The sequence below is a fragment of the Pelodiscus sinensis genome, chromosome 10, assembly GCF_052426305.1.
Source record: "Pelodiscus sinensis isolate ZL-2025 chromosome 10, ASM5242630v1, whole genome shotgun sequence".
Taxonomy (NCBI): domain Eukaryota; kingdom Metazoa; phylum Chordata; order Testudines; family Trionychidae; genus Pelodiscus; species Pelodiscus sinensis.
This window is the reverse complement of record NC_143061.1, coordinates 54,418,718-54,440,660: the sequence shown is the minus strand read 5'-3', so window position 1 is coordinate 54,440,660 and position 21,943 is coordinate 54,418,718. Positions and strand designations below refer to the sequence as shown.

The following is a 21,943-nucleotide window of genomic DNA, read 5'->3' as shown; positions in this document are numbered from 1 at the left end:
CTGACAGATGTCTATCTAACCTGTTCTTAAATATCTCCAGAGAGGGAGATTCCACCACCTCCCTTGGCAATTTATTCCAATATTTGACCACCCTGACAGTTAGGAATTTTTTCCTAATGTCCAATCTAAACCTCCCTTGCTGCACTTTAAGCCCATTACTCCTTGTCCTGTCCTCAGAAACCAAGAGGAACAAATTTTCTCCTTCCTCCTTGTGACACCCTTTTAGATATTTGAAAACCGCTATCATCTTCTTTTTTCCAAACTAAACAAGCCCAGTTCATGAAGCCTGGCTTCATAGGTCATGTTCTCTAAACCTTTAATCATTCTTGTCGCTCTTCTCTGTACCCTTTCCAATTTCTCCACATCTTTCTTGAAATGTGGCGCCCAGAACTGGACACAGTTCTCCAGCTGAGGCCTAACTAGTGCAGAGTAGAGCGGCAGAATGACTTCACGAGTTTTGCTTACAACACACCTGTTGATACAACCTAGAATCATATTTGCTTTTTTTGCAACAGCATCACACTGTTGACTCATATTCAACTTGTGGTCCACTATGACCCCAGATCCCTTTCCGCCATGCTCCTTCCTAGACAGTCGCTTCCCATCTTGTATGTATGGAACTGATTGTTCCTTCCTAAGTGGAGCACTTTGCATTTCTCTTTATTAAACTTCATCCTGTTTACCTCTGACCATTTCTCTAACTTGCTAAGGTCATTTTGAATTATGTCCATATCCTCCAAAGAAGTTGCAACCCCACCCAGTTTGGTATCATCTGCAAACTTAATAAGCGTACTCTCTATCCCAATATCTACATCATTGATGAAGATATTGAACAGTACGGGTCCCAAAACAGACCCTTGAGGAACTCCACTTGTTATCCCTTTCCTGCAGGATTTAGCACCATTAACAACAACTCTCTGACTACGGTTATCCAACCAATTATGCACCCACCTTATCGTGGCCCTATCTAAGTTATATTTGCCTAGTTTATCAATAAGAATATCATGCGAGACCATATCAAATGCCTTACTAAAGTCTAGGTATATGACATCCACCGCTTCTCCCTTATCCACAAGGCTCGTTATCCTATCAAAGAAAGCTATCAGATTAGTTTGGCATGACTTGTTCTTCACAAACCCATGCTGGCTATTCCCTATCACTTTATTACCTTCCAAGTGTTTGCATATGATTTCCTTAATTACCTGCTCCATTAGCTTCCCTGGGACAGACGTTAAACTGACCGGTCTGTAGTTTCCTGGGTTGTTCTTATTCCCCTTTTTATAGATGGGCACAATATTTGCCCTTTTCCAGTCTTCTGGAATCTCCCCTGTCTGCCATGATTTTTCAAAGATCATAGCTAAAGGCTCAGATACCTCCTCTATCAGCTCCTTGAGTATCCTGGGATGCATTTCATCAGGACCTGGTGACTTGCTGACATCTAACTTTCCTAAGTGATTTTTAACTTGTGTATCCTATCTTCTAAACTTACCCTCTCTCTGCTTGTATTCACTACGTTAGGCAGAGCCTGACATTGTGGTGGCCCTAAAGTGTTAGCAGAAGGATCTAGATCAACATACAGGCTGAACCTCCCTGGTCTAGGACTCTCTGGTCCGGCAACCTCCGTAGTCTGGCAAGACCTAGGGAATCCCGGGTGCAGCTGCTGCCCTGTACACAGGGCTGTGTCTGGCAGTCAAAGAAGCTACCCTGCTATGAAAGGTAACCGATTTATATGGGTCGAAGTGGTTGGGGATGCGGGACCCCATCCCTCGTGGACAGGCTGGAGTGGCCTCCCGGGACACAAAAAGGGGCTGCTTCATGACAGCGGGAGCTGCCCCTTTCTGCTGCATGTCAGGGATGGCAAGTTCTCTAGGGCTGGAGCAGATGCCTGCCTGCACCCACTGTGCAGAGCTGAAGCAAAGGAGAAGGAAAACAAACAATCTGTTTGTCTCTGTCTGTGGGATCGGAGGAAATCTGGTTGTATCTTAGGGCTTTGCTGTATACAGTAGATTGAGAAATGTGTCTGGGATGGAAGCTGGAGGCATGAAGGTAAGTGTAGAGGTCGGTAGGGTTCTGGCATAGACTGGTAGAAATTTGTCCATTATTTAATTGTTCTGTAGTGTAAGTAATGGACAAATTTCCACCACTCCATACTGAGTAAAAAAAACAGATTGACGGAGCCAAAAAAGTACCCAGACATGAACTCCTTCAAGACAGACCCAAAAGAGAAAACAACAGAATTCCACTTGTCATCACCTAGGCTACGTCTAGACTACAGGCTTTTGTCAACAGAGGCTTTGTCGACAGATAGGTTGTGTCTAGACTACATGGCTCCATCAACGGAGCCATGTAGATTAGGGTTGTAGCCAAAGGGAAATGAAGCGGCGATTTAAATAATCGCCGCTTCATTTAAATGGCTGCTGCGCTGAGCTGGCAAACAGCTGATCAGCTGTTTGTCAGCTCGGCGCGCTAGTCTAGACACTCCACGGTCGACGTCAAAGCCCTTTGTCGACCGCCCTGTTATTCCTCGTGGGATGAGGTTTACCGGGGCGGTCGACAAAGGGTTTTGATGTCGACCGCGGAGCGTCCAGACTAGCGCGCTGAGCCGACATACAGCGGATCAGCTCTTTGTCGGCTCAGCGCAGCAGCCATTTAAATTTAAATGAAGTGGCGATTATTTAAATCCCCACTTCATTTCCCTTTGGCCAATAAACAAATCTACATGGCTCCGTCGACAGAGCCATGTAGTCTAGACATACCCATACTGTCGACAAAGCTTCTGTCGACAAAGAGCATCTAGACTACATCCAGTTCTGTCGAAAAAGCAAGCCTCTTTGTCGACATGAGAGTGTAAACGGAAAGGACAGTGCAGATGCAATAACGCCTTCTGTTGTCAGAACTCTGTTGACAAAAGGCATTATCTCCCGTAGAATGAGGTTTACTGCCGTCAACAAAACTGCTGAGTTCTCTCTTATGTCAACAGAACTTGGCGGTAGTGTAGACGCAGGTATAGTTTTGTCGAGCAAAGTCTACTTTAGTCGCATTATCCACAATCTACAACCTATCTTGGAAAATGATCCCTCCCTCTCAGAAGCCTTGGGGGAAAGGCCAATTCTCGCTTGCACACAACCTTCCAAATTGAAACAAATTCTCTCCTGTAACCATTCTAGACAGCTACATCATAAACATAGGGTATGTCTACACTAGCCCCCTAGTTTGAACTAGGGTGGTTAATGTAGGCATTCGAACTTGCAAACGAAGCCGGGATTTAAATATCCTGGGCTTCATTTGCATATTCCCGGGCGGGCGTCATTTTTAAATCCCCTGCAATGAGGTATAACAGTTAATCCGAACTAAAGACTTAGTTCGGATTAACTTCTGACTGCCGCATGTAGCCACGGGCTGTCAGTTCGAACTAAGGGGATTTAAAAATGGCGCCCGCCCGGGAACATGCAAATGAAGCCTGGGATATTTAAATCCCGGGCTTCATTTGCAAGTTCGAATGCCTACATTAGCCACCCTAGTTCAAACTAGGGGGCTAGTGTAGACCTACCCATAGAGTCATAGAGGTGGAAGAGACCTCAGGAGGTCATCAAGTCCAGCCCCCTGCCCAAGGCAGGACCAATCCCAATTAATTAAACCCAGGTAGGGCTTTCACAAGCTGAAACTTGAAAACCTCTAGGGATGGAGATTCCACCACCTCCCTAAGTAATCCATTTCAGTACTTCATCACCTCCTAGTTTTTCTTAATATACAACCTAGACCTCACTCACTGTAACTCGAGACCATTGTTCCTTGTTCTGTCATCCGTCACTACTGTGAACAGCCTCTCTCCATCCTCTTTGGAACCTCCCTTCAGGAAGTTGAAGGCTGCTATCAAATCCCCCCTCACTCTTCTCTTCTGCAGACAAAACAAACCCAGATCCCTCAGTCTCTCCTCATAGGTCACGCACTCCAGCCCCCTAATCATTCTGGTCACCCCTCTGCTGGACCCTCTCCAATGAGGCCACATCCTTTCTATAGTGGGGGACCCAGGACACAATACTCCAGATGTGGCCTCACCAGAGCTGAATAAAGGGGAATAATCACTTCTCTCGATCTGCTGGCAATGCTCCTCCTAATGCAACCTGATATGTCATTAGCCTTCTTGGCTACAAGGGCACACTGTTGACTCATCTCCAGCTTCTCATCCACTGTAATCCCCAGGTCCTTTTGTGCAGAACTGCTACTTAGCCGGTTGGTCCCCAGCCTGTAACAATGCTTGGGATTCTTCCGTCCCAAGTGCAGGACTCTACATTTTTCCTTGTTGATCCTTATCATATATTTTGTGGCCCAATCCTCTAATCCGTCTAGTTCTCTCTGGACTCTATTCCTGACCTCAAGCATATCTACCTCTCCACCTAGATTAGTGTCATCTGCAAACTTGCTGAGGGTGCAATCCATTCCCTCATCCAGGTCATACTGGCTGGCTACATCTACACTGGCATGATTTTCCGGAAATGCTTTTAACGGAAAAGTTTTCCGTTAAAAGCATTTTCGGAAAAGCGCATCTAGTTTGGCAGGACGCTTTTCCGGAAAAGCACTTTTTCCGGAAAAGCATCCATGGCCAATCTAGACGCGCTTTTCCGCAAAAAAGCCCCGATCGCCATTTTCGTAATCATGGCTTTTTTGCGGAAAACAGTACTGTGGTGTCTACACTGGCCCTTTTGCCCGAACGGGAGCAGCATAGTATTTCCGAAAAATCACTGACGATCTTACATGAGATCATCAGTGCTTTTCTGGAAATTCAAGCAGCCAGTGTAGACAGCTGGCAAGTTTTTCCGGAAAAGCAGCTGCTTTTCCAGAAAAAGTGGCCAGTCTAGACACAGCCACTGTGTCTAGACTATATCCCTTTTCTCAAAAAAGGGATGTAAATTAGACAGTTCGAAATAGCAAATGAAGCCAGGATTTAAATTTCCCGTGTTTCATTTGCATAATGGCAGCTATGGTTTTTCTGAAAAGAGGCGTTTTGAAAGAAAAACAGCTGTTTAGACCGGGATCTTTCAAAAACAAAGATCCTGTACTCTTCAAAAAATGAGGACTGGGGTGAGACTGACTGTTCTGTAGTTCACTGGATTGTCCTCCTTCCCTTTTTAAAGATGGGCACTACATTTGCCTTTTTCCAACATCCAGGAATGTGATCTATGCCAGCAATGCCCCACTGCAATATATATTGAACAAACTGGATAATCCCTACGGGAAAGAATTAATGGGCACAAATCAGATATCCCTAAAGGGAACATACAAAAACCTGTTGGGGAGCACTTCAATCTTCCTGGGCATTCATTAATACAGTGGTCTCCAACCTTTTTAAGCATGAGATCACTTTTTTAAATTTAAGTGCAATCCAAGATCTACCTCAAACGCAAATACCTTTGCCCTGCCTCCTTTGTGACCCTTCTCCAAGACCCCTCCCCTGCTCACTCCAGTCTCCCTCCCTCCCCATCCTCCCTCTCTTTCACCAGGCAGGGGCAGTGAGTTGAGGTGCTGGCTCTGGTCTTGGATTAAGGGATTTGGAGCGTGAGAGGGGCTCTGATCTGACGTTGGGGCAGGCAGTTGTGATGTAGGAGGGGGTTCTAGGTGCAGGCAGTGGTGGGAGGGCCAGCTGAAGTGTCAGCACTTGGTGGCCTCTTGGCCAAACCAGTCAAGATCACCTGTCAGAGGCTCCAAGCTCTACCAGTAGGTCCCAATCTACTGGTTGGTGACCACTGCATTAATAGATCTTCAAGTGGCTGTTGTGTTACAGACCAATTCCGCAAGCAAAATACACAGGGAAGGACCGGAACTACAATTCATTCACAAGGTTGATCCTCATGCTAATGGATTAAATAAAGATACTGGATGGGTGGGGCATTATCAACCTACCAAACAATGAAGGTGCCAATGGTTCTTTGTCTGTATGGTATCTGCTGTTAGTACTCTTCCTCTCTAATTGACTAATGGTTTTTATCTGCCTCTTCTGACTATCCAGTCTTTAGGTGCTTATAGACCAGGGGTGGCCAACCCCCCAGGCTCCCGACCCGCATGTAGTTGCAAAGAAGATTGTGGCTCCCGACAGAACCGGGATGGAACCCAGATCCGTTTAGGTCAGCCATTCTCACGGCTGTGCCACTATGAGTTGCATGCGTGCTCACGGCCCACACCATTCTGCTCACTGTCCCCAGTGCACAGTGTCATATCCTGCAGGGGCTTCGGGACACGGGCATAATGTTGCGTGGGGGGGGGGGGGGGGAAGAGAGATGCCTGGCACTGGAGAAGGAGAGAGATATCGGGAAGCAGGGGCGGTGCACATAGCATCTCGGATGCAGCGCAGTGGCTCTGGCTCCCGAGCATAATGTGGGGGGGGAGAAGAGGAGGATTGGTTTACAGCGGGGGAGAGGGGAAGATATCTGGCTCTGAGGAAGGAAAGGGAAGGGAAGGGACAGGGGATTGGGTTGTGCATGGTGTCCCGGCCAGCTTATGCTCAAGGCCGGCCACTCTCCGCATGTTCCTCAGCGCCTGGAGAGAGACAGATGGCTATAGCAGCGGTGGTGGCTCCGGGACCCAAGAATTAGGTTAGAGCGGGAGGGAAGGGGATTGGGTTGGCGGGGATGTGCCTGGCTTTGGGGAAGGGGAGGAGTAGGAGGATTGGGTTGGGGGAGTGTGCTTGGCTTTGGGGAAAGGGAAGAGAGGGAGATTGGGTAGTGGGGGGGGGGGTGTCTGGCTTCGGAGAAGGGGAGGGGGACTGGGTTAGAGTAGGCTGTTCTTCCCCTCCACTAAACAGCTGGCGTGCTTCCTTAAATGCCAGGTCTGTCTCACCCTTGGAGACTTTTCTCCCTGCTGCCTGCCTGTGAAGGGGGGGAGGGGAGGGAAGGAGGAAGGGAGTAGGAATCCTGGGACTTCCTGAGAAGTTGGAGCTGGCATGCAGTCCTGGGACTGACACTGACACACGCAGCAAGGGGGAAGGAAGTCCCTGACGGAGCAACAGACCAGGCATTTTAGGAAGCACACCAGCTGTTTAGGGGAGGGGAAGAGCAGCCCGTGTGCTTCCTGAGACCTGGGTACTGGCCCCAGCTGTCTCTGTCCTTTCCCCTGGCCAGACCTCCCTCCCGTGAGTACCCTGCCCCAGCACCAGCACCCTGTCTGCTGCCCCCACCAACACAATTAGGACCACATTAGTGAGGCTTAGGGGATTTGGGAGGGGTTTTTGTTATTGGATCTCACGTGTGTAACCCCAACTGACTTTTCTGTGGGTCAGTGACTCCTGACTGAAAACAGGTTCCCCGCCCCTCCCATAAATAAAGACAACGCTGAAACATTTTGTGTTTGAAATAACGTTTTTTTAAAAATCAAGCCTGGCCAACAAGCCCCCAATTGGGGCCAAGACCCCTTCTGGCCACAGCATCATAACACTCCTGCACCCCGCAGACTCCTAACCTGAGCCTGTCATACACTGGAACCCCCTGTCCTGAGCCTCTCACATCCCCAAACTCCTGCACCCCCACATCCCCAGTCTTCTGCCACCACACTCCTGCACCATCCACACATCACAAATCTGTGTCCTGAGCGTATCATATTCCCAGCCTCTCTGCCCTGAGCCCCTCACGACCCCAGCCCAAACTCCTGCAGCCCCACACCCACAAGCCTGTGGCTTGCTCAGCACCCCAACACTCCCCAACCCCAAAACTCTCCAGCCTGGAGCCCCCTCTCTGAGCCAGCATCCTCTTCTCTACTTCCTCCCGCACCCAAATTCCCTCCCAGAGATTGAACCTCTCACCCCTTCCCAGTGCTTTTTTTGTGAGCCACAATAGCAGTGGACACAGTGTGAAGAGCCGGGGCAAAGTTGTAGAGCACACCCCCCCCCCCCCCAAAATGCAGGGCCACGAAGACCAGGAGAAAAGTTGTTGGCAAAAAACATGCAGAACCAGCACCTATTTTCCCCCCAGTGCGGCTCAACAACGTTGCCCCGGCTGTTCATGTTGTCTCCACTGCTAGTGTGGCTCTTCGTCTGGAATGAACAGGACAGGCCCCTCCCCCCCGCTACAGACCATGCGTTTTTACAGTTACATTCCAGCTCAGCTTTCTCCTTGTCATTTTTATACCTACTGCTTCTTCTCCTCCCCCCACCTTTCCCCCACTTCTCTCCTACTTATTTTAGTCCTGGGCGGTGCCTAAGAAAGCTCAGGATACCATCTGCATGTTTCATTAGTATTTCAAGTGCTACCAGACTATCTGTTGTATTGTATTCACAGTTACTCAACAACATCAATATTACAGTAATAGGGCAAAGACTCAGGCTCATCACACAAGGTGCTATAGACACTCTCAGCAAGTGACTGGGTAAAATTTCCAAACATATGTAAAGGGACCGATTCTGAAAGGCATTAAGGCACCTCAAGGGAGCACGGATGACCACTGTCATTTTCAAAAGCAGTTACGGGCATCTGTAGGCACCAAAGGCCTGATTTTCAATGGAGCTTTGAAACCCAAAGCCAACGTGACTTTTCACAATAGGACTCAGTCTCCTAGATCACTTAGGTGCTATGGGAAACATTCCCTAAAGGACAAGACATACTTATCAAGTCATCCCCAATGGTATTTACACCCTTGCTTTCCTACTAAATTCACTAGGCCCTCGGGAATCTGGGGAGAAGAGGTGAATTCTGAGAGGTTCTGTCCTACAAAGTCACCTGCAGACAGAAAAAAGGCTGAGTCACTGACTCAGACGAAATCTGTGTAGTGAACAATTTATTTTAGGACCAGGACCATGAGGGCTGGAAGAGTCACCTTGTTTTGCTAGATGCCGTCATTCAGTCTTGTTTTGTTACCTACGGACCACTGCCTTCTGGGCCTTGAATAAGGGCCCTGTACGTGATAGGACAGTATGTTTTGAAGAGATTTTCCATTAAGGTGTTACTTCCTGCAACCACACGCTTGTGTTCCCGGTTCATGAAGTTCCACACATGCAGAGAAAAGGAGTTGTTGAAGTCGGGGCTTTTCTCCCAGACCTGGAAGTACCGATTCCATTCTCCACAGGGGATGGGGTAGTAACGCTGAGGATGTAAGTAGGAAATGTTCTGACAGTTTATATCTTCCATGTTACGGAAACTGGTTACAGGGCACAACGCCTTGAGCCTCCTGGTCAGTAACCTGGGCCCTTGGTGGCCCCAAATGTCTCCTCTGTAGTTTTGAACAAAATCCTCCATGCAATCCCAGATGAACTTGTGATGGTGAGAAAAGCCAAAAATTGCATTGCCAGCGAACCGGACATCCTCAGCTGTAAGGAAGTTTTCCAGTGAAATAGGCCTGATGGAGATGACATCAGTATCCATGTAGATCCCACCGTTTTTCCAGATGAGTGCAAGCCTGATACTGTCAGCACTGACATGCAGCCAGTATCTTTCCTGGGCTGGATTTACCTGCAGAGTTGGAAAAGGACCACACAGATGCAATTGACACCACCTTAAAACATCTCAATACCTGCTTCTGTTAGCTATGTCCTGTATAAAACTCTCAGCTGTGTCTGTCCTAACTGTAATCCCATCCTCAATTAATAGACTTTTTCTTGTTTGGGTGTGACAGTGCTGGAAAAACGCAAGAACAGATGTAGCTTTTGTTCAGTGTCATTGTAGGAGTGTGTCCAAGGCACAAATGGTTGGAAAAATCCAACCAATATAAAATACTGAGAATCTGAATCATAACATAAAAACGACCTTAGTGGGCAACACTCGTATCTAGCCCAGTATCCTGTCTTCAGAGAGTGACTAATGCCAGGTGCTCCACGGGGAGTGAACAGAACACTGAACCGTCAAGTGATCCCTCTCCTGCCACCCATTTAAAGCTTCTGGCCGACAAAGTAGGGACACTATTCCTGCCCATATGGGCCAATAGCCATTGATGAACTTAATTTCCATGATTTTATCTACTTCCTTTTTGAACTCTGTCATAGTCCTGGCCTTCATAACATCCTCTGGCCAAAAATCCAGGTTGACGGTGCCCTGTGTGAAGAAATACTTTTTTTTTGGTTTAAATCTGCTGCCTGTTTTCGTTTGGTGACCCCTTCTTCTGGTGTAATAAGAAGGAGTAAATATCACTTCCTTACTGTTACTTAATGTTACTGACCTCAGTGATATCTCCCTTTAGTGGTCTCCTCCCAAAGCTGAGAATTCCCAATTTCTTCTCATGCACAATCTGTTCCCTACCCCTTCTCATTTTTGTTGCACTTTTCTGAAGTTTTTCCAATTCCAGTATATCTATTGTGATATGAGGCAACCACCTGCCATATTCAGGATGCGGGCACAGCATGGATTTATGCATTTTCTGTCTTTCTATCTATCACTTTCCAATTGAATCCCAAGATTCTGTTTGTTTCTTGACTGCCGCTGCAGATTTTGCAGACGTCAGAGGACTATCCACAATAACCCCAAGATCTCGTTCTTGAGTGGTAAGAGCTAATTTAGTCCCCATCATTTTACTTTACCTTTTGGAGCTCTTCACCGTTTTCCTGGAGCTTAACCATCTTGAGCAGTGTTGTATTATCTGCAGAGTTTGCCACCTCACTGTTGGCCCTGATTTTCCAGTTCATTTATGACTTGTTTGAATAGAATAGGTCCCAGAACAGACTTTTGGCGGACACCAATATTTACCTCTCTCTTCTGAAAATGGCCACTGAAAATGGCCACTTATTCCTACCTATTACCACCCTTTTAATCAGTTACCAGTCCTTGAGAAGACCTTCCCTTTTATCCCATGGCCGCTAACTTTGCATAAGAGCTTTTGGTGAGGGACTTTGTCAAAGGCTTTCTGGAAATCTAAGTACACTATATCCACTGGATCCTCCTCGTTCGCATGACTGTTAGCCCACCCAAAGTATTCTAGTAGATTGGTGAGGCATTTTCCCTTAGAAAAACTGTTTACTCGTCCCCAATAAATTATGTTCATGTACATGGCTGGATATATTGTCCTTCACTATAATTTCCACCAGACAGCTGAGTACTGAAGTCAGGTTTATCAGCCTGTAATTGCTAGGACCATCTCTAGAGCCCTTTCTAAAAATTGGTGTCACATTAGCTATCCTTCAGAAGTTGAATTAAAGGATAGGTTGCAAAGTACAGTGATGAGTCCCGTGGCACCTTAAATACTAAGGGTATGTCTACACTTCCACCGTAGTTCGAACTAGAGTGGCTAATGTAGGCATTCGAACTTGCAAATGAAGCCTGGGATTTAAATATCCCAGGCTTCATTTGCATGTTCCCGGGCGCCGCCATTTTTAAATGCCCCGTAGTTCAAACTACCTGCCCGCAGCTACACGCGGCACAGACTAGGTAGTTCGAATTAAAACTCCTCTGGGCTTCATTTGCAAGTTTGAATGCCTACATTAACCACTCTAGTTAGAACTGGGGTGTCCGTATAGACATACCCGAACAAATTGACTTGGGCATAGGCTTTTGTGGGCAAAGACCCACTTCGTCAGATGCATCGTCTTTCCCCATGAAAACTTATGCCCAAATGAATTTGGGCATCTTTAAGGTGCCACAGGACTCCTTGTTTTTTTTAAAAATGCAGACTAACATGGCCACCTGGCTGACACTACAGTTAGTAAATATGAGACTTCATAGTTGAATTGCTTCAGAATTCTTGGGTGAATGCCATCTGCTGTTGGTGTCTTATTACAGTTTAACTCAACCGTTTGTTCCAAAAAACCTCCTTTAATAACACCTCAATCTGGAACAGCGCCTCAGATTTGTCACCTAAAACCTATTTGTGTCACCTATTGGTGTTTTCAAACAGTCCAAAACAAGAACTCAAAGGGGAGTGAACTCTCAAAACTAGCCTTCTGAGAGGAACTCGCTGCCCAAACTGACCTCTCAATTTCTCTTGCTTCTAAACCTTGTGCCCAGACATTTCTGTGATTGTCAGACACCTTCACCAAGCACTAAAGTCACGTTTTCCCAACTATAAATCCTCACTTTACATTCATGCTCACTGACATTTTTCAAATACAAAATTTATATCGACCTCTTGCATTTTTGGAAAAGAGTGTGGTTCACCATTTGGAGAAAATAGGATTGTCAGCACTGTGATGGGAATGATCCATTTGCCCTAACTCCTGCCTTCAGGAACTGTGCAATGTCCATAACAATTTCAATTGATATTTTGACTAATGCATGGCTAAGTCTCATGGAAAAAGGGGTCCACACTCGGTGTAGCACAATGACAACAGCTTCAAAACTTGAGTAAGTGTGTAAACTCTTCATTTACCTCCACTTCTACCTTGTTTAAAAAATATATTTCCCCCTTAATATTTCCTCTCACCTTATGATACCATGGGAGCAGAGGTGTATCCTGGAAAACAGTTTCCATGTGGAGAGGAAGAAGGAAGACATTCTCCATGGCAGACAGAAGAGCGAAGGCTGTGGAAGTGGAAACTGAATCTACCGTGGTGTTATTTTTCAGCCCTTTCATGAAGAAACGAACTGGTCTGTTCGGATAGGCCTTGGCAGCAGATTCTATAGAACATGAAACCAACGGAGGAGGCTCAAGACGGTCTGTGGTCTCCACAAAGATGATGCCGCTGCTCTGGCTCACGTCATCCTCTTGCATCGGCAATGGCTCATGACTCTGCTCACATGAGTAGAGGCAGCCAGGCAGCCGGGAACGTTTATAGACAAGGACCAGGAGAAAGACAAAAGTGATCCCGAGCCCTATTTTGACCCCCTTCAACATTCTTCCTTGGACAGGGGACTCTTCATAAAAAGAAAGTCAGTGTCAGTGATTCATTGATTGTCGCTAGGACAAAATACAACAAGACATGATGTTAAATGGTGTTATTACTTTGGATTATTTCCAGGGTGGATAAAAAAAAAAAAAAAAATAATAATAATCAGATTTTTTAATTTAAATTGGATTTTATCGATTTTTAAAAAATCATCAATAAAATACAAAATGTGTATTTCAAAGTAACAGTTACAATTACATCTCGTCACAAACATGCCACATTTACATGTGCAACCCCATGAAACATGAATGAATGGCGCTAGTCTGTCCAGCTTAACTATCAGCTCTTGCTTCTTGCGAGGTCTTGGCTTTCAATTTCTGTTTCTCAGCAGACTGCAGTAACATGTGCAAAGACACGCAGGTTGGGTCAGATTGTCTGAGCCTGCGAAGGGGGCAAAGGAGTGTTAACTGGGATTGATTCGTATAAGGGTGGGGATTGGGTTTGTCCTGGGGCTGGAGATTTGCATAATTCTCACCAGCACTGGGGTAGCGATGGGAAAGTGTCTGTGTCCAGCGAGAGAGGCAGGGTTCCTGTGCCCATGGTTTCAGCAGGAACAGACTAAACCTATTGAATAGAGAGCAGCTGTCTACCCAGCAGCACCCAGGCGCCCGTGGGTGTGAGAGGGCTAGAGTCGGAAGAGAGTGAGGTGCCCAGAGGCGTATCCCTCTCATCTCCAGTGCTGTCTTGGCCTGTTGATGGGAGGGGCTGTGGATTTACCTCAGAGGTGGGTGTGGGAGTTGCAGGAGGCCTGTCTTGGGGTGAGCCCCACTTCCCTCAGACAAAACTCTTGCTGGCTGCAGACCCAACTGTGCCCTTCAGGACGTGGAGCCTAGTTCTGAAACTGCTTAGCAGGCTGCCAGCCTCCCCCAGCCTGGCAGCGAGTGACAGCCCTGCTTCCCCCACTCTACTGCCCAAAGGCAGGAATGCCTGCTCCAGCCTTCCCTGCCTGGGGACACCCCTGGTGCAGACACAAAACTGGCTTTCTCCTGGATGGAGTCAACAGGAACACGCTCGCAACTGCTCCAGCCAAGCAGGGACTCCTGGTACGGCTCCCAGGTCTCCTGGGCTGGCTGTAAAAAAATCCCCCCTTTCCTCCTCCCCACCATCTCTGTCCTTCCTCCCACCCCGGTGGGTGAGGCTGCTCCAAGCAGGATACCGCAGGCAGCCAACACTTCTGCAGCACTGCTTTCCCGCTGCTGGGGAGCACAGAGAACCAGGTTCCCACTAGACACGGGGCTTCGTAAGAGCCGGACTGGACAGGGCTCCTGGCCGAGTGCTCCGTGGCACAGTTAGGAAGGCAGCCAGCCCATCCCGGGGATGCAAAGGGCTGAGAAATACAGGTACATAAACCTAAGCAGATAAAAATCAAAGTCAATAGATAGATTCCCATGTCAGGAAGCATACTACTCAGAGAGCTGTTGGCACCTTCAATGGTCACAAACCAGCTCTACAAGCCAGATCCACAGGGAAGCCTTGGAATTACAGCTCATCTGCAAACTCAATTCACATGCTAATGGACTCAATCATGATAAAGGTTGGTTGGGATATTACGGCTATGTCTAGACTGGCATGATTTTCCGCAAATGCTTTTAACTGAAAAGTTTTTCTATTAAAAGCATTTGCGGAAAAGAGCGTCTAGATTGGCACGGACGCTTTTGCGCAAAAGCCTCTGTGCCATTCTAGACGTGGTTTTGCGCAAGAAAGCCCCAATCGCCATTTTCGTCATCGGGGCTTTTTTGCTCAAAACACTTTTTAGCTGTCTATACTGGCCCTCTTGCGCAAATATATTTGCGCAAGAGGGCTTTCCCCCCCCCGAACGGGAGTAGCATAGTATTTGCGCAAGAACTCTGACAATCTTACATTAGATCGTCAGTGTTCTTGTGCAAATTCAAGCAGCCAGTGTAGACAGCTGGCAAGTTTTTTCCGTAAAAGCATCTGCTTTTGCAGAAACTTGCCAGTCTAGATGCAGCCTACCAGTTTAACAACCACTGAAGGTACTAACAGGTCTGAGTGGTATCCTTCCTGACCTGGGAATCTATCTATCGACTTTGATTTTTATCTGCTTAGGTTTAAGTACCCATTCTCCAGATACTGATGCTTTGCTTCCAAACCCCTCCCTCTTTCTTCCCCCCTCCCTTCTCCTATTTATTTCAAGTGTTCACATCCCAAATTCATAATTCCAGTCATCTGAGGAAGTGGACTGTGCCCACAAAAGCTCATGATACCATCTACACATTATGTTAGTCTATAAATTGCTACCAGACTATTTGTTGTTTTTTTTCTGTCACAGACTAACTCGTATGAACTTCAGGGGTTAGCCAACAGATTGTGCAACCATATTCTGCATGGTCACATAAAAAGTCCTGTAATGTCACATTATCCCTGATACATACCCCATTGCCACCTCTGTCCACATAACTATACAAGCGACACCGTTGCAGGACTAACCCCATATGTAACATCATTAGGGGCTCATCCACCAGCACACCTCTAATGTGCTATCTGCCATCCAGTGCCAGCAATGCCCCTCTGCCATGGATATTGGCCAAACCTGACTGTTTCTGCACCAAAGAATTAATGGACCAATGGGAAACAGCTGAGCTGGAGTTCCTTTACAAATTCAAGCCCATCAATCTAGGACTGAGTAAGGGTCTTAACTGGTTAACGCACAACAAAGGCAATTTCCCCCCTTGACTTTCACATCAACTGCTGTGAATGAGCCACTTCTACCCTGACTTGATTAGCTGCATTAACACAAGTAACTTGATTCTTTTCTTGTCCATCTATATCTATATCTAATCTGCAGTAACCATCTATAATACTCACTAAACCCGTGAATTAACTGAGTACATTCTACTGCTAAATTGGGAGATATACCCACATTAGTTTATCTTGTAACATGTCTTATTAATTACTCAGATCAGAATGCCAAGTACCAATTATCAGAAACAGAAGAACATAACATGTTGGGGGAAGAGTCAGCATGCCTTATTAAAAGGGAAATCCTACCTCACCAATCTATTAGAATTCTTTGAGGGGGTCAACCACCATGTGGACCAGGATGATCAAGTAGTGACAGAGTACTTAGATTTTTCAGAAAGCCTCTGACAAGGTCCCTCACTCAAAGGCCCTTAAGCACAGTCAGCTGCTATGGGATAAAAGGGAAGGACTTCTTATGGATTGGTACCTGGTCAAAAGATAGGAAACAAAAGGAAAGAATAAATGGTCTGTTTTCAGAGTGGGGAGAAGAAAATATCAGGATCCACTTGAACTGCTACTTAGACCAATGGTGGTCAACATATTCATAAGAAACCTGGAAGAACATTGCAAATTTTGATGTGGCAGAGTTTCTAGATAATAGAAAATTAATCAAAATATGCAGTCCAAAGCTGACTGAGAAATGTTACAAAGGGAATTCACAAAATGGAGTGACTGGGGAACAAATTGGCAAATGGAATTCAGTGGTGATGTGTGAAGAAATGCACATTGTCACACAATCCTAATCACAAATAAAACTGCTGAGATCTAAATAATCTATTAGTGGTAGAGATGTAGCCGTGTTAGTCTGGGGTAGCTGAAGCATGCTTCAAATAATCTATTAGTACTCAAGAAAGTCATTGTGGATAGTGCTCTGAAAACAGCCACTAAATATGAAGCAACAGTCTAAAAAGCAAACATTGCTAGGAAGCCTTAGGAAAACAACAGATGAGACATCAAATATTATAAAGGCACAATATAAATTCATTATATGATTGCATGTTGAATACTGCAGGCTGTCTGGTTTGCCACATCTCAAAAAACAAATTAAAAGATAATTTATAATTGGGAAAAGGTTCAGAAAAGGGCAACAAAACAAGTAAGAGTCCAGAACAGTTGCAGCATGAGAAATGAAAAACTGATCAGTTTAGAAATGGGACGACCAAAGGGGGAGATGATTGAGGGGGAAAAATTCATGACTGTTCGGAGAAAGTGAATAAGAGAAAAGTTGTTTAATCCTTCATGTAATGTAAGAATCAGGGGTCATCCAATGCAATGAATAGGCAGCAGGTTTCAAACAAAAAGAGGGGAGGAACTGCCCCCTCCCCGCCCCCGCCCCTGCCATTCAGGCAGCCTGTGGAGTTCATTGCCGGGGACGTGCACAGACCAGAAGCAGAGCTGGGCTCACAAAAGAATTAGGTCGGTTCCGGGAGAGCAGGTTCCTTGCTGGCTGTTGGCCAAGAGGGTCCGGAGGGGAGCCCCGTGCTCGGAGGCGCAGGGACACACAGGCTGCCCCAAGATGGGATGGGATGATAGGACCCCTCAGCGTTGCTTTGTTCTGCTCCTGCCTTCCAACGCACCTGGCACCACCAAGGCGGAGTCCCAGGATGCTCCACTCACCTCTTGTCTGATGCCTTCCGCCGCTCAGCCTGGGGTTTAGCGCGTCAGGCCCCCTCTCCTCCACGGTTTTTTCACTGCCGCTCCCTTTCTCCCATCCTCTCTTTCGCTTTGCCCTGCAGCCCCTCACCCACTGCGGAACCAAATCTCCTCTGTTCCTTGCCCGCCAGCCCAGTCCCACAGCGCTCCCCTGCCAGGGCGCGGCTGGTCCAATCTCTCCCTCCCACAGTGACCCAAGGGTTCTGCTCATTCACTGCCCTGCTGGGGCCGCTTCCCCAGGGCTGGGTGGGGGGACGTTCAACCCAGCAGCTCTGTTCTTTCCTCTCCACACCCTCACTGCCTGCTCTGTCCGGCTTCCTACAGCTCCTGGTTCTGGTTTAATCCGCTCCAGACGCTCCTCCCTCTATCCTGGGCGTGACCGCACTTTCTGGGCAGATGCCTCTACGAGGCAAATTTCCTCCTTCCATGAGCCTGCTAGCATTGTTTTCTGCGCCCTGGCTCTTCCTCCAGGTGCCGGCTGTGGGATACCCCCACTCGTTTGTGTCGGCTGGATGCCACATCACAGACTCTTCCACTCCAGATGGCTACCCGTGGGAGGGGCAGGTATCGTCTCCCCTGTCTTTGACACAGCTAAGCCCAGAGACCCTCCCCTACTGCCCAGTGTCACCCACCCCCAGCCCAGGGCATCTCTTCATTTCTTCCCATAAGATTCCAGGTAGTGCAGGGCCACCCGAAAGGTTCATTCTATAGCTACCCCCGAGATCTCCTATCAGGGGCAGGCTGTGCAGGTAACAGGCCTACCTGGCTACCAGTCCTGTGTGAGCGGAGACCCCATGACAGTCGGAAAACAGGGCTCCGGGCTACATGCTCTGACCTAGAATGCCTGCTCTTATGTTCTTAAACTGCATGAAAGTTCTCCTGGGAGGTCCCTGGAAGTTCTGGCCTATTGGTGGAAATTCAGTCTCCATCTACCTGCAAAAATTGTACAAAATATTTCACCCAGGTCTTGTCAACAGTACTTAAATCCCCTAAGAAAAGGTGCAGCCAAAGATTGAAATCAGAACTAAGCTTGTCTGTGGGCAGATGTTTGTCTAAAAGGGGAGTGCACATGTCATCTTATGTGGGTCTAAATAGCCCCAGAACTTTGCCTTTTGGGGGCCCAGGTGTAAAATATCTGTGCCAAGGACGTGGAAAATCAGCATCTACAGGGTGTGCCTACAGGAGAGTCTGGAGGTGCCCAGAGTTCAGGAGGAACCCATGTCCTTCTATCTGCACGTCTCCTTTCAATGTCATCTGCTGATCAGTGCCCTAGACTTTGGCCTCTGGATAGGCTGTTTTTTCAAACAGGCACCGAAGTGATCTGGGAGCTTAAAAACAATGGGCCGTGGTACTCAGGACGCCTTGTTCCCCCACTACCCTCAGGTAATGATTCAGGGAGGCAAACAGATACACAGCCCTCCCTTCGGCCTGCGTCTGGGACACACGTTCTCCCTCAGCAAGAGAGGGACACGGACCTCGTACCCGACAGCCTGGGAATGCCAGCAGCTAGACCCATGGATTGCTGTTTGTTCCCCTCGGGGGAGGGCATGACTTGGTGCCCTGGGATGGAAGGAGGGTCCAGTGGTCAAGGCCTAGCTTGGGGCTCAGAGACAAGGGCCTGTCGACGTGGCACTTCACACCACACCAGAGGGGGCGTTTAGTCCACACCAGCGTGTTCCACCCCAACAGGACTCCTCACCCTCTTCTCACTGGAATCTCCTGGTACCAACGGCACAGAAAGGATTTGGGGTCAAAAGGCTCGGGACCTGCTTCCTGATCCATCAAATGGGCTGTCTAAGCAGGCCCGCTCTTCCTTAGGGAAGGCTTGGGAGGGCCGATGTGGAGCAGAGGCCTGATGGAGATGGGGACGGGGGGGGAGATGGCTCTGACAAACCAATTAATGTGCGTGTTGGTTCCCCCAGAGGCCTTGCCCCTTCTGGGAGCATCCTGCATCTTGCCTTTTGGGCCCACAGACGCTGTCAGCCCCTCCAGTCTGGGGGCAGGCTGGATTCTGCGCCAACTAACAGTGAAGTAATGAGTTCATTTCTAGTGTTGCTGGCGGGGGTCATTCCAGGCATGGGCAGCAGGTTTGGAAAATTTTTGGTGGTGCCCCATTAGCCACACACTCTGGCCCCGTTAGCCACACCGCCTGCCCCCCCATTAGCAATGCCTCCTGATCCTGACCCCCTCTCCCCGTTAGCTACGCCTCTGAAGGTAACACGCTCGGGGCAAGATGGACACATGACCAGAAGTAAAAGGTGTCACGTCACTCGTCTCGAAGGGCTTTTCCCACCATCCTCCTACCAACAGGGATTAGTTTGGCCCCCACCAAACCCCACTCGTGCAACTATCCTGCATTAACCCAATGTATGTGACATTAACTCAGGGGCAGAGAGGCTGGGGGAAGTGTTCCCTCTAAGGCTAGGTCTACACTCTCGGCATCTTGCGCAAGTACAGCCACACTGCCCGCCTGCTCTTGCGCAAGGAAATTTACAGTACGCTGTGGTAAGAGAAGGCGTCTTGCGTGGATGCTCGGCAGGGATTTCTTGCGCAAGAAACCCCTATGGCTAAAATGGTCATCGGAACTTTCTAGGCGGGCCGGGGGAAAGACTCAACTGCAAATATTGGTGGAGCAGGGCCCCGCGGCTCTGAATATTGCTGGAGCCGGGGCACCACGAGCCCATAGAACTTGCCTCCAGGAGGTTACTCGCTCTGCCCTCGCATGCTGCGCCTTTGGCAAAGACCTTACCTGCGGCGGGGTATCTTGCGTTGGGGCGTCGCACTCTCTCCGTACACTGAGCAACAGGGAAGCCGGGTTCGGGCTGCCAGTGGAAGCCATCAGAGGGGTCTGGGCGAGCCCCTGTAAACAGCCCTTTTATCTGCCCCTCTGAGCAGCGGTTGGGCTGAGGAAGTCATGTGATCGCCCCACCTGGTTGGGGCAGAGCAGGTAATTCCCCTGGAGGGTGGGGGAGGGGAGAGAGCGCCAGTTCCCGCCCAAAGGGGAGCCTATCAAACCCAGGAACGCTGCTGTCCGCGCGCCTTCGGCTGGCACGTGACTCCCCGAGAGCGAGGCGAGGCCAGGGCGGCGCGGCCCGTTAGCCGCTCCCCAGAGCCCGCCGGGCGGGGCGGGGGGCTCACTCGAGCCAGGCCCGGTCTGTCAGAGCCAGGCCCAAGCGGGGGAGCAGGGACCCCCCACGGCTGGGGGAAGACTGAGGCGCTTCCACCCTCCCGCCCCCTGCGGTTCCCCAGGAGCCTCCCCCGCGCCGGGCGTGACGCGCCAGCCACGGCTGCAGCCGGGCCCCCCCCGCGCCAGGCCATGGACGCGCCCGGACACGTCCGCTGCGAATCCCCCCCCGTCTCTCACCGCTCGCCGGGGTCCGCGGGACAGGGCTCGTCGCGAGCCGCAGCCCATTGGCCGGCTCCGCAATCCCTGCCGCTGCGAGGCAACAAGGCCCGGCCCGTGGCCATGGCAACCGCTTGTTTTCGCGGGGGGGGGGCGGGGCGGCGGCTCTGCGCGGGGTTTTCTCCCCGCCCGGCCCGCGGGAGCCCGGATTTCGCGGGGGGGGGGGGTGGGTAGAGCGGGGAACCCCCTGTGCCCAGGGCCCGGGGCCTCCGCAGCCACGAGGGGACCCCCCCCCGCGCCTCGGGGGCCGCTCCTGTTCTCCCAGACCTGGAAGTAGCGAGCCGTTGTGCCCCAGGGGTACTAGGAACGTCCTGGCAGTTTCCACCCTCCACCGTATGGAAAGTGGTGACGGGGCACAAGGCCTTGAGCCTCCTGGTCAGTAAGCTGGGCCCTTGGTGGCCCCAAATGTCTCTCCTGAAGTTTGGAACGAAATCCTCCGTACAATCCCAGAGGAACCCGTGATGGCGAGAAAACCCCAAAATCACACTGCCAACGAAGCAGGAACCCTCGGCCGTCAGGAAGTTTTCCAGCAAAAGACGCCTGATGGAGATGTCCACGTAGATCCCACCGTATTTCCAGACGAATGCAAGCCGGCTAGCGTCAGAGGTGACAATAAGAAAGCACCTTTCCTGGGCTGGATTTGCCTGCAGAGTTGGAAAAGCACCACACAGATGCAATTGACACCACTTCGAAACATGTCAACACCTGCTCCTATGAGCTACGCACTGTATAAAACGCTCAGGAGTGTCTGTCCTAACTGTAATCCCTTTGTCAATTAATGGATGAGCAAAGCAGGCTGTGAAGAGCTTCGAACGATTACTTAAAACTAGGAGACTGAGCAACAAAATGGCAGGTGAATTTTAATGCTGATAAATGCAAAGTAATGCCCATTGGAAAACACAGTATGAACTCTAGGTACAAGTTGATGGGAACTAAATTAGCTGTTACCACTCAAGAGTGAGATTACTGTGGATAGTTCTCTGAAAACATCCACTCAACGTGCAGCAGCAGTCAAAAAAGCAACCAGAATGCTAGGAATCATTAAAATAGGGATAGAGAATAAGAGAACATCTTATTCCCCATGGATGACTCTATGGTGCACCCACATCTTGAATTCTGCTTACAGATGTGGTCACCTCATCTAAAAAAAACCAATGGTATCTTAGCATTGGAAAAAGTTCAAAAAAGAGCAACAAAAATTATGAGGGCTTTGGAACCGGTGCCCTATGAAGAGAAATTAAAAAGACGGGGACTTTTCACCTTAGAAAAGAGGAGACAAAGGGGGGGATATGATAGTTTTATAAAATCATGAGTGGGGTGGAGAAAGTGAATAA

At 48.8% G+C, this 21,943-nt stretch overlaps 1 protein-coding gene and 1 pseudogene across 3 annotated transcripts in view; both read right to left on the bottom strand.

Annotated features, from left to right (window-relative positions):
- The window catches only part of LOC102458804 (alpha-1,4-N-acetylglucosaminyltransferase-like), a 39,417-nt gene extending 18,746 nt beyond the window's left edge, over positions 1-20,671 (bottom strand). Inside the window, exon 1 of one of the 2 annotated variants that reach the window (XM_075937251.2) lies at positions 20,571-20,671. The gene's annotated coding sequence lies outside the window, so the exon portion shown is untranslated. Of the gene's footprint in view, positions 1-17,968; positions 19,944-20,570 lie in introns of those variants that run through there. The other variant, XM_089780934.1, reaches the window with a different exon arrangement.
- Positions 6,439-20,692, bottom strand: LOC102459144 (alpha-1,4-N-acetylglucosaminyltransferase-like; annotated as a pseudogene). The gene is made up of 4 exons (XR_016350383.1): positions 20,571-20,692; positions 19,956-20,135; positions 12,331-12,804; positions 6,439-9,434 (listed from the first exon to the last, which is right to left on the bottom strand). The product of XR_016350383.1 is annotated as an alpha-1,4-N-acetylglucosaminyltransferase-like (transcript).
- Positions 20,693-21,943: the final 1,251 nt, after the last annotated feature.